This window comes from Mobula hypostoma, chromosome 3 (assembly GCF_963921235.1).
Source record: "Mobula hypostoma chromosome 3, sMobHyp1.1, whole genome shotgun sequence".
NCBI classification, from domain to species: Eukaryota; Metazoa; Chordata; class Chondrichthyes; order Myliobatiformes; family Myliobatidae; genus Mobula; species Mobula hypostoma.
In genome coordinates, this window is record NC_086099.1 from 54,000,999 (window position 1) to 54,013,843 (window position 12,845).

General features: G+C 37.7%; 1 protein-coding gene across 4 annotated transcripts in view; it reads right to left on the reverse strand.

The window, feature by feature from the left end:
- Positions 1-5,845: 5,845 nt before the first annotated feature.
- The window catches only part of micu3a (mitochondrial calcium uptake family, member 3a), a 183,058-nt gene continuing 176,058 nt past the window's right edge, over positions 5,846-12,845 (reverse strand). For 2 of the 4 annotated variants that reach the window (XM_063043058.1, XM_063043057.1), the window contains one exon: positions 6,795-8,149. The gene's annotated coding sequence lies outside the window, so the exon portion shown is untranslated. Of the gene's footprint in view, positions 6,524-6,792; positions 8,150-12,845 lie in introns of those variants that run through there. The other 2 variants (XR_010017352.1, XM_063043059.1) reach the window with 2 other exon arrangements.

Sequence of the window (12,845 nt, forward strand, 5' to 3'; positions counted from 1 at the left end):
AACACTTACACCTAGCTAGGTTGAGCACCATTTCCAAACCCAGCTGATCAAAATCCCTCTAATTTTTTATAATCTTGGCTGTCTACTATACCACTATTTTAATGTAATCTGTAAACTTACTAACCTTTCCTTGTACAGCCTTATCCAAGTTGTTTTCAGAAATGATAAGCAATGGGCCATACACTCGTCCATGTGGTACACCACTAATTAGAGACCTCCAGTCCGAGAAACAACATTCCATCACCTTCTGCTTCCTATCATCAAGACAACTTTGTATCTTATTGTGATATACTACGTCCAGTGCTCCCGATGTGGCCTTCTATATATCTACAGACTGGGAGATCATTTCGCTGAACACCTACGCTCTGTCCGCCAGAGAAAGCAGGATCTCTCAGTGGCCACACATTTTAATTCCATGTCCCATTCCCATTCTGATATGTCTATCCACGGCCTCCTCTACTGTAAAGATGAAGTCACACTCAAGTTGGAGGAACAACGCCTTATATTCCGTCTGGGTAGCCTCCAACCTGATGGCATGAACATTGACTTCTCAAACTTCCGCTAATGCCCCACCTCCCCCTCGTACCCCATCTGTTATTTATTTATATACACACATTCTTTCTCTCTCTCTCCTTTTTCTCCCTCTGTCCCTCTCACTATACCCCTTGCCCATCCTCTGTGTTATTTCCCCCCTCCCCCTTTTCTTTCTCCCTGGGCCTCCTGTCCCATGATCCTCTCATATCCCTTTTGCCAATCAACTGTCCAGTTCTTGGCTCCATCCCTCCCCCTCCTGTCTTCTCCTATCATTTTGGATCTCCCCCTCCCCCTCTTAAATCTCTTAGCTCTTCTTTCAGTTCGTCCTGACGAAGGGTCTCGGCCCGAAACATCGACTGTACCTCTTCCTAGAGATGCTGCCTAGCCTGCTGCGTCCACCAGCAACTTTGATGTGTGTTGCTTGTATCTTATTAGCTAGCTTTCCCTGGATCCCAACTGATCTAAACTGCCAGACTAGTATTTCATGAGGGGCCTTGTTAAGGACTTGCTAAAATCCATATAGATAACATTCACTCTTCTGCCCTGATCAATCCTTATGGCTACTTCTTTAAAAAAATGTCTCGCTTATCCTCAAAAAGAATAAGGATCCAATTGAATGCTCTTCCTATGGACCAATTTCTTTACTTAATGTTGATACTAAGATTCTATCTAAAGTTTTGGCCCGTAGGATTGAAAATATTTTACCATCTTGTCATTCCTGATAATCAGACTAGACTTATCAAAAATTGATATTTTCATTTTAATATCCATCGTTTATTAAATGTTATCTATTCTCCTTCTAAGGAGATATTGGAATGTGTGGTATCCCTAGACGCTGAGAAGGCTTTTGACAGAGTTGAATGAATTATTTATTTAAAATTTAAAGAAAATTCAATTTTGGACCTGATTTCATTCAATGGATTAAATTACTTTATTTAGCTCCCTCCACTAGGGTTATTACTAATTCTCAGGACTCCAAACCATTTAAGCTTCAACGTGGCACCAGACAAGGCTGTCTGTTGAGTCCTTTGTTTTTCGATCTGGCTTTAGAACCCTTAGCCATAGCCTTTTGAGAATCTAATGATATCACTGGTATTTTAAGGAGAGGCACTATCCGCAAGATTTTGCTTTATGCTGATGATCTATTGCTCTTTATTTCTAATGTCGAGACTTTGTTATCCCATGCGCTTTCTTTACTCTCCTGTTTAGCCAGTTCTCAGGTTATAAACTGAATTTACATAAGAGTGAATTTTTTCCTTTGAATAATTGGATATCAACCAATTCTAACCTTCCTTTTAAAATTGTAAGAAACCAATTTACTAACTCAGGTATACCTGTTTTATCCCAAAATTTTTTTTTGATTCGCTTGATTCTATTATATCATCCTATATATGGAAAAATAAGTGTTCTAGACTAAACAAAATTCATCTTCGGAAAGGTTAAAAGAATGGAGGGCTAGCTTTACCAAACTTTAGGTTTTATTATTGGGCAGTTGGTATACGTAATTTTACATTTTGGTTATATTATATTAATCACGAGGATTGTCCGATGTGGGTTTCTTTAGAAGTTAACTCTGTTAATAAATTTTCTAGTATTTCTCTTCTTGGATCCTCATTTCCTTTATCCCTGAGTAAGTTAACTAACAATTTGGTAGTTAAACAAACAATGAGAATTTGGGTACAATTCCGAAAATACTTTGGCTTATTGAGATTTTCTCTTTCAAGTCCCATTTTTTCCTCATTATTTTTAAAAATCTTCTCTGATCTATGTGGCTTTTAAAGAATGGGGTAGATTAGGTATTAAATGTTTCCAGGACTTCTTTGTGGAGGAAAGTCTCCTTTCGTTTGAGCAACTGTCAGCTAAATATAGCTTACCCAAAACTCACTTTTTTCGATACCTACAAATAAGAGACTTTTTACAGTCTCAAATATGTACATTTCCTAAAAGTCCTGATAAGAATCTACTAGATGTAATTTTTAATTTGAAACCTTTTTATAATGGATCTATATCTAATATTTATAACATGTTGCTGGGGATGAGAAGTGTTCCTTTAAACAAAATTAAATATCTTTGAGAACAAGACTTACAGACTTCAATTTCTGAGGAAACTTGGAATGAAATTTTTAAATTGGTTAACACTTCATCATTATGCGCTCACCACTCTCTCCTACAATTTAAAGTGGTCCATAGGGCCCACATGATCAAGGATAAGTTGTCTCGCTTTTATTTGGATATATCTCCTTATTGTGATAAATATAATAATGGAGAAGCTTCACTCATTCATATGTTTTGGACATGCCCGAGTCTTGAAAAATATTGGAAAGAAGTATTTCAAACCTTCTCAGTACTTTTTAAAGTGAATTTTAAGCCTAATCTTTTGACCGCTTTATTTGGTATTGTTGGAGGAAAGGATATTATTTTGGAGAAATCTGATTTACACATTTTGGCTTTTATTTCTCTTATGGCTAGGAGGGCGCTCTTGCTTAAATGGAAAGATGCCATCCCGCCCACTCACGTTCAATGGCTGCGTGATGTGATGTCATGTTTAAATTTAGAGAAGATTCGGTGTTCAATTTCTGAATCTAATCAAGACTTTCAAATATTGTGGGGACCTTTTTTGAACTATTTTTCCAAACCTTTAATTTGCCGTTAAAACACAGATGATGGCTAATAATATACTTTTTTTTCATTTTTCTTCTTTACTAATCAGCTTCGGTCTTGGTAGTGGGTTAGATTTTTTTTCCCATTTAATCAATTTACTATATTTCAATATTATGAATTAATCAATTTGTATTGTCACATGCCTCAAGCAGATCTGTGATTTTTTTTGTGAGGATGATGTAATGGTCTTTTGGAGGTCACCTGATGTAATTTTCCCGCTGAGGTGAGGTCATGTGATGACATGTGCACCACGGGTATATAAGGGAAGACCTCAGATGACGCAGTTTAGTTTTTAGATTTCCAGCTAGAACGTACTGTCTCCCCGTTTCTGTTGCGTATTTGTTTTTATGACGCAGTTTCATTTTTAAAACGGTTGTTACGTTCTGTTGCAAGGTACAATAGTGCTGGACTGGAAATTTTTGCTAGATGTGTTGATGTACCTTATTTCAGCAGTAGTACAGGAGAATGAAGACTTTATTGAAGTACAGGACCCGAAGGATTGAGAGGAGTCGGTATCGTTCGGCAGTTTAACAAAGGATCGACCTTATTGAGTCTTCGTTGAAGAAGTAGTGACCTGCATCGAAGATAACTCTTGCCAAAAGAGCAAGGAGTTCATGCGGGATTTGCTCTCTAGAAGAAATTAAGGTCAGTTGTTTTAAACTGTTTATTTCCTGCATCGTGAATCCTTTGGACAGAACCAACAGGAAAGTCGCGCCTATGAAGAAATCCTTCTCCAGAGAAGTCTGTCCCAATTGAACGTATAAATCTGTTGGACTTTCAAATTTACCATTTTAAGAACTATACCTGACTTTACCGCTTTAAGAAACAGTGCCGAGTGATGATTTGTTGAATGGCTGCATAGCGGTTAACTTCTGGTTAAGGTTTTCGTTTGTTTTTTTTTTAATTGTTTATCCGTGTTTAATAAATGTTTGGTTGTTTTTATATAACCTGTCTCGATTGATATTCATTGTTGTCAGTTACGTACATAGAGTAAGGAGTTTGTATGTGTGATTCAGTATAATATATTTGATATATTTCTTTTTTCTTGAACTCTGTATTCTCCTATGCATAAAGCTGCAATCACTATCTACCAGTCCTTGTCTATCCAAATTAGATAGATTCTGTTACTTAGGATGTATATATTGACATAATCATTCATCAATTACTTGCAGTTACAATTTTGCTGTCCAGCTTTATGTAGATATGGTTAACATTGCTTTAACCAGTATATTTTCCTAAATGTACACATTTAGGTGTAATTTGAAAGCTAAATAAAAATTAGCTTGTCCTGACGAAGGGTCTCGGCCTGAAACGTCAACTGTACCTCTTCCTAGAGATGCTGCCTGGTCTGCTGCGTTCACCAGCGACTTTGATGTGTGTTGCCTAAAACTTTATACTTTTTTTTCCAAAGCCCATTCCATATATTTTGTTATCCTTTGCAGCACTTTTGAAGTTCCACTCATCTCCACAATTTACACTAACTTTTTATCTGCTTTGTTAGATTTGTGTTCAGATATTCATGGCACTGTCTTGTCAAATGGATTTTTTGGGAAGTTGTTCATTCAATTTAAATTATTTTGTAAAACCCCAACTTATCTAAATTATGAGATTTCCTCACATTACCAAATAATATTTCTGGCCTAGAAATTGTGTGATGTATCATACTTATGCATTGCCTGATAAAAATCTAATCCTGTTAAAATTGCCAAATTGCTTCAGCATTCTTATAATGGCATGCATATACACATGAAGGTGTCTGGACAAACAAATGTTTCAGCATCAACTATAAAGGCATTTTAAGTAAGAAAATAATCTTTGAACTGAGTAATAAATGATGTTGGACAAGAAAAACAAAATGTTTTTAAATACTGAAAATTTAACAACATGTAAAAACTGCAAATCAAAGCTATTACAAAGGAAAAACGTTACTTGCATCATAACCAAGTTTTGTACATGAAGTACAGTGAGTACTGTGCAAAATCTTAGGTACCCTAGATTTTTATAAATGGTTCCAGATGGTATGGCCTCCACAGAACCCTGATCTGAACACCATTGAGGCTGTCTGGGATTACCTGGAGAGAAAGAAGCAAGCAAGACAGCCAAAGTCTGCTAAAAAAAAATGTGGCAAGTTCTCCAAGATGCTCAGACAAACTAACTACTGATTTTCTTACAAAACTGCACAGCAGTGTACATTTTTAAATTGATGCAGTTTTAAAGGCAAAGAGCGGTCACACCTAATATTGATTTTATTTATTTTTTTACTGTTTACTGCTCTTTATAGTATTTTTGATTTTCAGAAACTTTTCATTGTTTTGAAAGCATCTTTGCTTTATAGTATTTTTCTTTACATATGCTTAACACTTTTGCACAGTACTGTACATAATTTACAAGTAACACACATAAAATGCTGGAGGAACTCAGGAGGCCAGGCACCATCTACAGAAAAGAGTAAACAGTTGATGTTTCAGGCCGAGACTCTTCATCAGTTCTGATTTGAATTTGACCAGGCAAATAACTTAAACCATTTTTAATAAGCAATATATAAAGGAAATGGTGGTGCTTATTTGATCTGATTCAAATATTCAAGATTCAAAGCACATTTATTATCAAAGAATGTATAAATTATACACCCAAATTTGTCTGCTTATAGGCAGCCACAAAGCAAGTGACCCGAAAAACCCAATAAAAAAAGACCAAAAGCCATTGCACAGAGAAAGAGAGAGAGAGAGAAATATACACATCGTGCAAACAATAGAAGCAAGCCAACAGCATCCCGAACCAGACTGAGTCCCAGATCTTCTGCCAGAGCAGCCAGAGTAGGCCCAAAGACTTGGTCCCAGTTCATCACACCAGCAGGGCAGAAATGTACAGCAGCTGGATCAGTTCACAGCCGCGGTGCCACAGTGAAAAGAATTTGCTTGCTCTCACAGCACCGCAAGCAAAATCAGCTTGATCCTCACCTCTGTGTCTGACACTCGGGCTTCAAGTCTCTCTGGGCCACCGTTTAAATTGTCCAAACACCGAGTACTGCCACATTCTAGAACCTGGATCCTTGCACCTCATCCGAAGCATTCTCAATCTCAGCAAACTGGCTCGGCTCTTGGAGCAATCCAACCTCACACCAGGTTGGGTGGACGGGCATTGAAATTCTTCCGCATCGACTCCTCTCCAAATCGCTCACTCCATCTCCAACAGTGATACGAGTTCTGTCTGTGACTCCAGCTCAAACACATTGCACCTCGTAATGCCTCAGCATAGCTCATCCTCCAAATCAGCCTTGCCTCCGCCTGCCTCTTTTCTGTCTGCGGCAACAGTTCACCACAATTTTCTTCAGAAAAAATGTTATAGGTAACATTTTAGTCGATTTGATAAATGGACATTAATTAGATCAAATAAATGGGTTAAAAGATGGTATTTTCTCTTTCCTCATAATTGAGGGAAAGTTGCAGTATTTTACCATTGTAGATTTCTAGCATTCTGTGTCACTTTTGTAATTTTAAAATTATGCACATTGTTATTGTTAAGAGATTATAAACTATCACAAGTTTTCTGTGGTTTGGCATGTTTCTCCATTGGTTTTCCTAATAGTAGGTCGGTTTATTCACTCTCAAAAAAGTAGAATACTTTAGTGGATATTGCTGTGATTAGTGATTTCTATTACTTGGTAAATTTCAGCATGGCACAGCATCTGAAATTTCTCATGTGTTTAATAACTGCCAAGTCAAAAATAACACTTGGAAATCCAATAAAACATTTAATCTCTAACTTTATTTATAATTGCAATATGCATTTCACAAATTACCAAAGCTAGGGCTAACTTTTTTTGAAAAGGTGTACCTATGGAATTGTAACTATAAAACAATGTAGACATCAGTCTTCAAGTTTGAACTGCTTTTGAATGCTAATTGTAACTGATAACTGTAGCAACACAGTCTAAATTTGAAAATGTATATTGTAGTGTTTAATTATATAGTATTACAAACTGATAGAAATTATACTGTGGTTTTATCATACCAATAAATTGCCATGCACAAACTATGATATAATAAATAAGATGAAGATGGAGGTTATTTTCAAGATAAAAAGTAAAAAGTTTGCTTAACTTGGGTGCAATGATATAATAACATGTTTCCCTCACAAAAGCAATGTTGTCATTTAAACTAATATGAAAACTCACATCTTTGCCTGATTTGTTTATACAAATTACAAAGAATTGACTACAATATTGCAGGCCAATTGTGTTCCATATAAAAATTTTTCTAGCTCACTTCATCTAACCTTAACCTTCACGTTCTTCTCCACATTCCCCATGAATACATTCATTGCCTTTGCCCTTACAAATTAAATTCCAAATAATATACATTTTGAATTCATTTCAAGCCCTAGAAATTAACTTTATTTCCCCCCAAAAGGTTGTAGGTCTGAGTTTTTTCATTAACACAAACAAAATGCATCTTGAGATTGATGTTCAGTTCTGCTTTGTCCTTGTACTTTTAATGATTTTATACTCTTATGATTTTATAAAATCAGTGATTGTGATATCTTGCTTGTTCATATTAATTTGCTCCTGTATTTCTATCTTCGACTTCTCAGCTTATATTTTATACATCAAGTGATAGTGAAGCACTAGCAGAATATATAGAATTATGATCACACATGCTTTTTACTTCTATTCTTAGTTTACTCATTTAAACTAAAAGAGTTGAACTATTTGAGCAGTGCATTGAGTATTTGGTCACAATGTAGTCAAACTTTCCTAATAATTGTACAGTTAAATGGCAGTACAAGGGTAATTGTATTTCTTGCAAAGATAACTAAGTAGTATTCCACCTTGACTATGGATTTTCCAGGATATTTATGACCATCAAAAGAAACAGGCTTCAGTTGCTTCAAGTATTTGCCCATTTTTATGCATATAACTGTAGTAACCTTCAATATCAGGCCTTTTGAACACCTGTGGAATAAGCAAAGAAAATTAATAAGCATTTGCTAACTTTTAGGTGTAACTATCCTAATCCTCTTCTAGGCAGCCTCTCATATTCCACCCTCCATAAGTTAGAACAGCATGCCCCATATCCCATAATGCAGAAAATCTTCTTTGCCCATCACTTCTCTGGTAATGGTCTGAACTGTTTCCCAACCTGGCAATTACAATTTTTAAATTCCCATCCATTTTCAACATGTCTTGCCCAACCCTATCTATTATCTCTGCCCACCCTTCAGCACTTTGAGATCTCAGCATTCCACCAATTCTATCTTTATTCCTAATGTTAATTGCTCCACCAATGTTCCTCTGGCTGCTTAAGTTCTACACAATGATTTCCTTCATTTCTTCCCTATGCCTTTTAAGAGTTTCCTTCATATTTAGTTCTTGAGACTAATCTTGACACTGTTCTAATGTCTTAGCTTCTGTCAAATTCTGTATAATAATGACCAACAAAGCCCTTCAATGGTTTTACATTGCAGGTGTTACATAAGTTCATGGTGCTGTCTAAGAAATATGAAAAGTCAGTCACTTTAAAATCAATTTTATATTAACCAATACATTATTGGATATTAAAGCCGTTTTAATAAAGATACTGACTGAAGATGTCTGCATAACCTATGCTTCATGAATATCATAGTGATGAGATTAACGGGCATATTTCAGAAGCTTTTCCTAAATGACCGGAAAATTTTGTTTTTAGTAATTTGCAAAAAGGTTATTCACATTTGCTTAATCTACAGTTTGACAAAAAATGATTTTCTTTTCATGGTTACTCCTAACTGGTTTCTAAATTAGACTGACCTTTAGAAGTCAAAGATATAAAATATCTTAATCCCTGCAGAGTCCTCCTCACTAGCAACTCAGAATTTCTTGAAAAATTGGGTGAGCCTTCACATCAAGCAACAACTTTACACAGTTCTATCTTTCAGCTAATGTTCCAGACAATCTATCATATTACTGTGTATATTCTGTCCCAGCAGCATTATAAAATCAAACACAATCAGGGAATTTTTCTTGACATTTGAGCAAAAAGTCAAGAAAAATAACTTGGAAATCTATGCAAATTGCTAGTATACTCAAAATATGTAGAAAATTAAAAGTTTGTAAGCCGATTAAAACAGGAAATCTTGGTTGAAGTCCAATGACTGATATCACACAGACATCTTACAATTAGTTTATTCATAATTATTAAGTGTTTTGGAAACCTAAATATCAGAAATGTAATGAAAATATTGATTATGTAATTCAGAACAGGAAAATATCTCAGATTGTCCTTGAAGTTCCTAAATATAGTACCCTGCACCATTTGAAAAATCTTGCCAAAACCAACATACTCAGTGGCCACTTTATTAGGTACACCTGCTTATTAATATCTAATCAGCCAATCAAGTGGCAGCAACTCAATACATAAAAGCATGCAGATATAGTCAAGAGGTTCAGTTGTTGTTCAGTCCCAACATCAGAATGGGGAAGAAATGTGATCTAAGTGATCATGGAATGATTGTTGGTGCCAGACGGGATGGTTTAAGTATCTCAGAAACTGCTGAACTCCTGGGATGTACAACAGTCTCTACAGCTTACAGAGAACGCAGTGGAAAAACAAAAAAAAAATCCAATGAACGGCAACTTTGAGGGCAAAAATGCCTTGTTGATGAGAGAGTTAGAGGAGGATGGCCAGACTAGTTCAAAGTGACAGGAAGGCAACAACAACTCAAATAACCATGTATTACAATTACGGTGTGCAGAACAGCATCTCTGAATACACAAAATGTCAAACCTTGAAGTGGATAGGGCACAACAAGGGAGGGTGGAAAAAGAGGAGAGTGGTAGTGATAGGGGACTCGATAGTTAGAGGTACAGATAGGAGGTTCTGTGGTCGTGACAGAGAATCCAGGATGGTTTGTTGCATCCTGGGTGCCAGGGTCAAGGATGTCTCTGATCGATTGCATGACATTCTGAAGTGGGAGGGTGATCAGCCAGATGTCGTGGTGCACATCGGTACCAATGACATAGCAAGGAAGAGTGAGAAGGTCCTGGAGAGTGAGTATAGAGAGCTTGGTAGGAAGTTGAAAAGCAGGACCTCGAGGGTGGTAATCTCAGGATTGCTACCTGTGCTATGTGCCAGTGAGGGTAGGAATAGGATGCTCTGGAGGATGAACAAATGGCTGAGGAACTGGTGTAGGGGGCAGGGTTTCAGATTTCAGGATCATTGGGACCTCTTCTGGCGCAGGTGGGACCTGTACAAGAGAGACGGGTTACACTTGAACTACAGGGGGACCAATATCCTTTCAGGGAGGTTTGTTAGTGCTATTGGGGAGGCTTTAAACTAGATTTGCAGGGAGATGGGAACCAGAGTGCCAGAGCTGACAATGTGGCTGGGGTGAAAATAAATGATGTTAAAAGTTCAAGCAAATCCACTAATAGAAAGGTTGTGAGTGGTGGTAAAAGTCTTCTGAGGTGTATATATTTCAATGCTAGGAGTATTGCAGGGAAGGTGGATGAGTTGAGGGCGTGGATTGACACGTGGAATTATGACCTTATAGCAATTAGTGAAACTTGGCTACAGGAGGGGCAGGACTGGCAGCTTAATATTCCACGGTTCCGATGTTTCAGATGTGATCGAGGCAGAGGAATGAAAAGTGGGGGAGTAGCATTGCTTGTTAGGGAAAATATTACAGCAGTGCTCAGGCAGGACAGATTAGAGGGCTTGTCTACTGAGTCCTTATGGGTGGAGCTGAGAAACAGGAAAGGTATGGCCACATTAGTGGGATTGTATTACAGACCACCCAATAGTCAACGAGAATTGGAAGAGCAAATCTGCAGAGAGATAGCAGGCAACTGCAGGAAACATAAAGTTGTGGTGGTAGGGGATTTTAATTTTCCATATATTGATTGGGACTCCCATACTGTTAGGGGTCTAGATGGTTTAGAGTTTGTAAAATGTGTTCAGAAAAGTTTTCTAAATCAATATATAGAGGGACCAACTAGAGGGGATACAATATTGGATCTCCTGTTAGGAAACAAGTTAGGACAAGTGATAGAAGTCTGTGTAGGGGAGCACTTTGGTTCCAGTGATCATAACACCATTAGTTTCAACTTGATCATGGACAAGGATAGATCTGGTCCTAGGGTTGAGGTTCTGAACTGGAAGAAGGCCAAATTTGAAGAAATGAGAAAGGATTAAAAAGCGTGGATTGGGACAGGTTGTTCTCTGGCAAGGATGTGATCAGTAGGTGGGAAGCCTTCAAAGGAGAAATTTTGAGAGTGCAGAGTTTGTATGTTCCTGTCAGGATTAAAGGCAAATTGAATAGGAATAAGGAACCTTGGTTCTCAAGGGATATTGCAACTCTGATAAAGAAGAGGAGGGAGTTGTATGACATGTATAGGAAGCAGGGAGTAAATAAGGTGCTTGAGGAGTATAAGAAGTGCAAGAAAATACTTAAGAAAGAAATCAGGAGGGCTAAGAGAAGACATGAGGTTGCCTTGGCAGTCAAAGTGAAGGATAATCCAAAGAGCTTTTACAGGTATATTAAGAGCAAAAGGATTGTAAGGGATAAAATTGGTCCTCTTGAAGATCAGAGTGGTCGGCTATGTGCAGAACCAAAGGAAATGGGGGAGATCTTAAATAGGTTTTTTGCGTCTGTATTTACTAAGGAAACTGGCATGAAGTCTATGGAATTAAGGGAAACAAGTAGTGAGATCATGGAAACTGTACAGATCGAAAAGGAAGAGGTCCTTGCTGTCTTGAGGAAAATTAAAGTGGCTAAATCCCCGGGACCTGACAGGGTGTTCCCTCGGACCTTGAAGGAGACTAGTGTTGAAATTGCAGGGGCCCTGGCAGAAATATTTAAAATGTTGCTGTCTACAGGTGAGGTGTCGGAGGATTAGAGAGTGGCTCATGTTGTCCCGTTGTTTAAAAAAGGATCGAAAAGTAATCCGGGAAATTATAGGCCGCTAAGTTTAACGTCGGTAGTAGGTAAGTTATTGGAGGGAGTACTAAGAGACAGAATCTACAAGCATTTGGATAGACAGGGAGGGTGGAGCTGTCAACATGGAGAGTCAACATGGCTTTGTGCGTGGTAGGTCATGTTTGACCAATCTATTGGAGTTTTTCGAGGAGGTTACCAGGAAAATGGATGAAGGGAAGGCAGTCGATATTGTCTACATGGACTTCAGTAAAGCCTTTGACAAGGTCCTGCATGGGAGGTTAGTTAGGAAAATTCAGTTGCTAGGTATACATGGAGAGGTGGTGAATTGGATTAGACATTGGCTCAATGGAAGAAGCCAAAGAGTGGCAGTAGAGAATTGCTTCTCCAAGTGGAGGCCTGTGACTAGAGGTGGCCACAGGGATCAGTGCTGGGTCCATTGTTATTTGTCATCTATATCAATGATCTGGATGATAATGTGGTAAATTGGATCAGCAAATTTGCTGATGATACAAAGATTGCAGGTGTAGTAGATAGTGAGGAAGGTTTTCAGAGCCTGCAGAGGGACTTGGACCAGCTGGAAAAATGGGCTGAAAAATGGCAGATGGAGTTTAATACAGACAAGTGTGAGGTATTGCACGTTGGAAGGACAAACCAAGGGAGAACATACAGGGTTAATGGTAAGGCACTGAGGAGTGCAGTGGAACACAAAGATCTGGGAATACAGATACAAAATT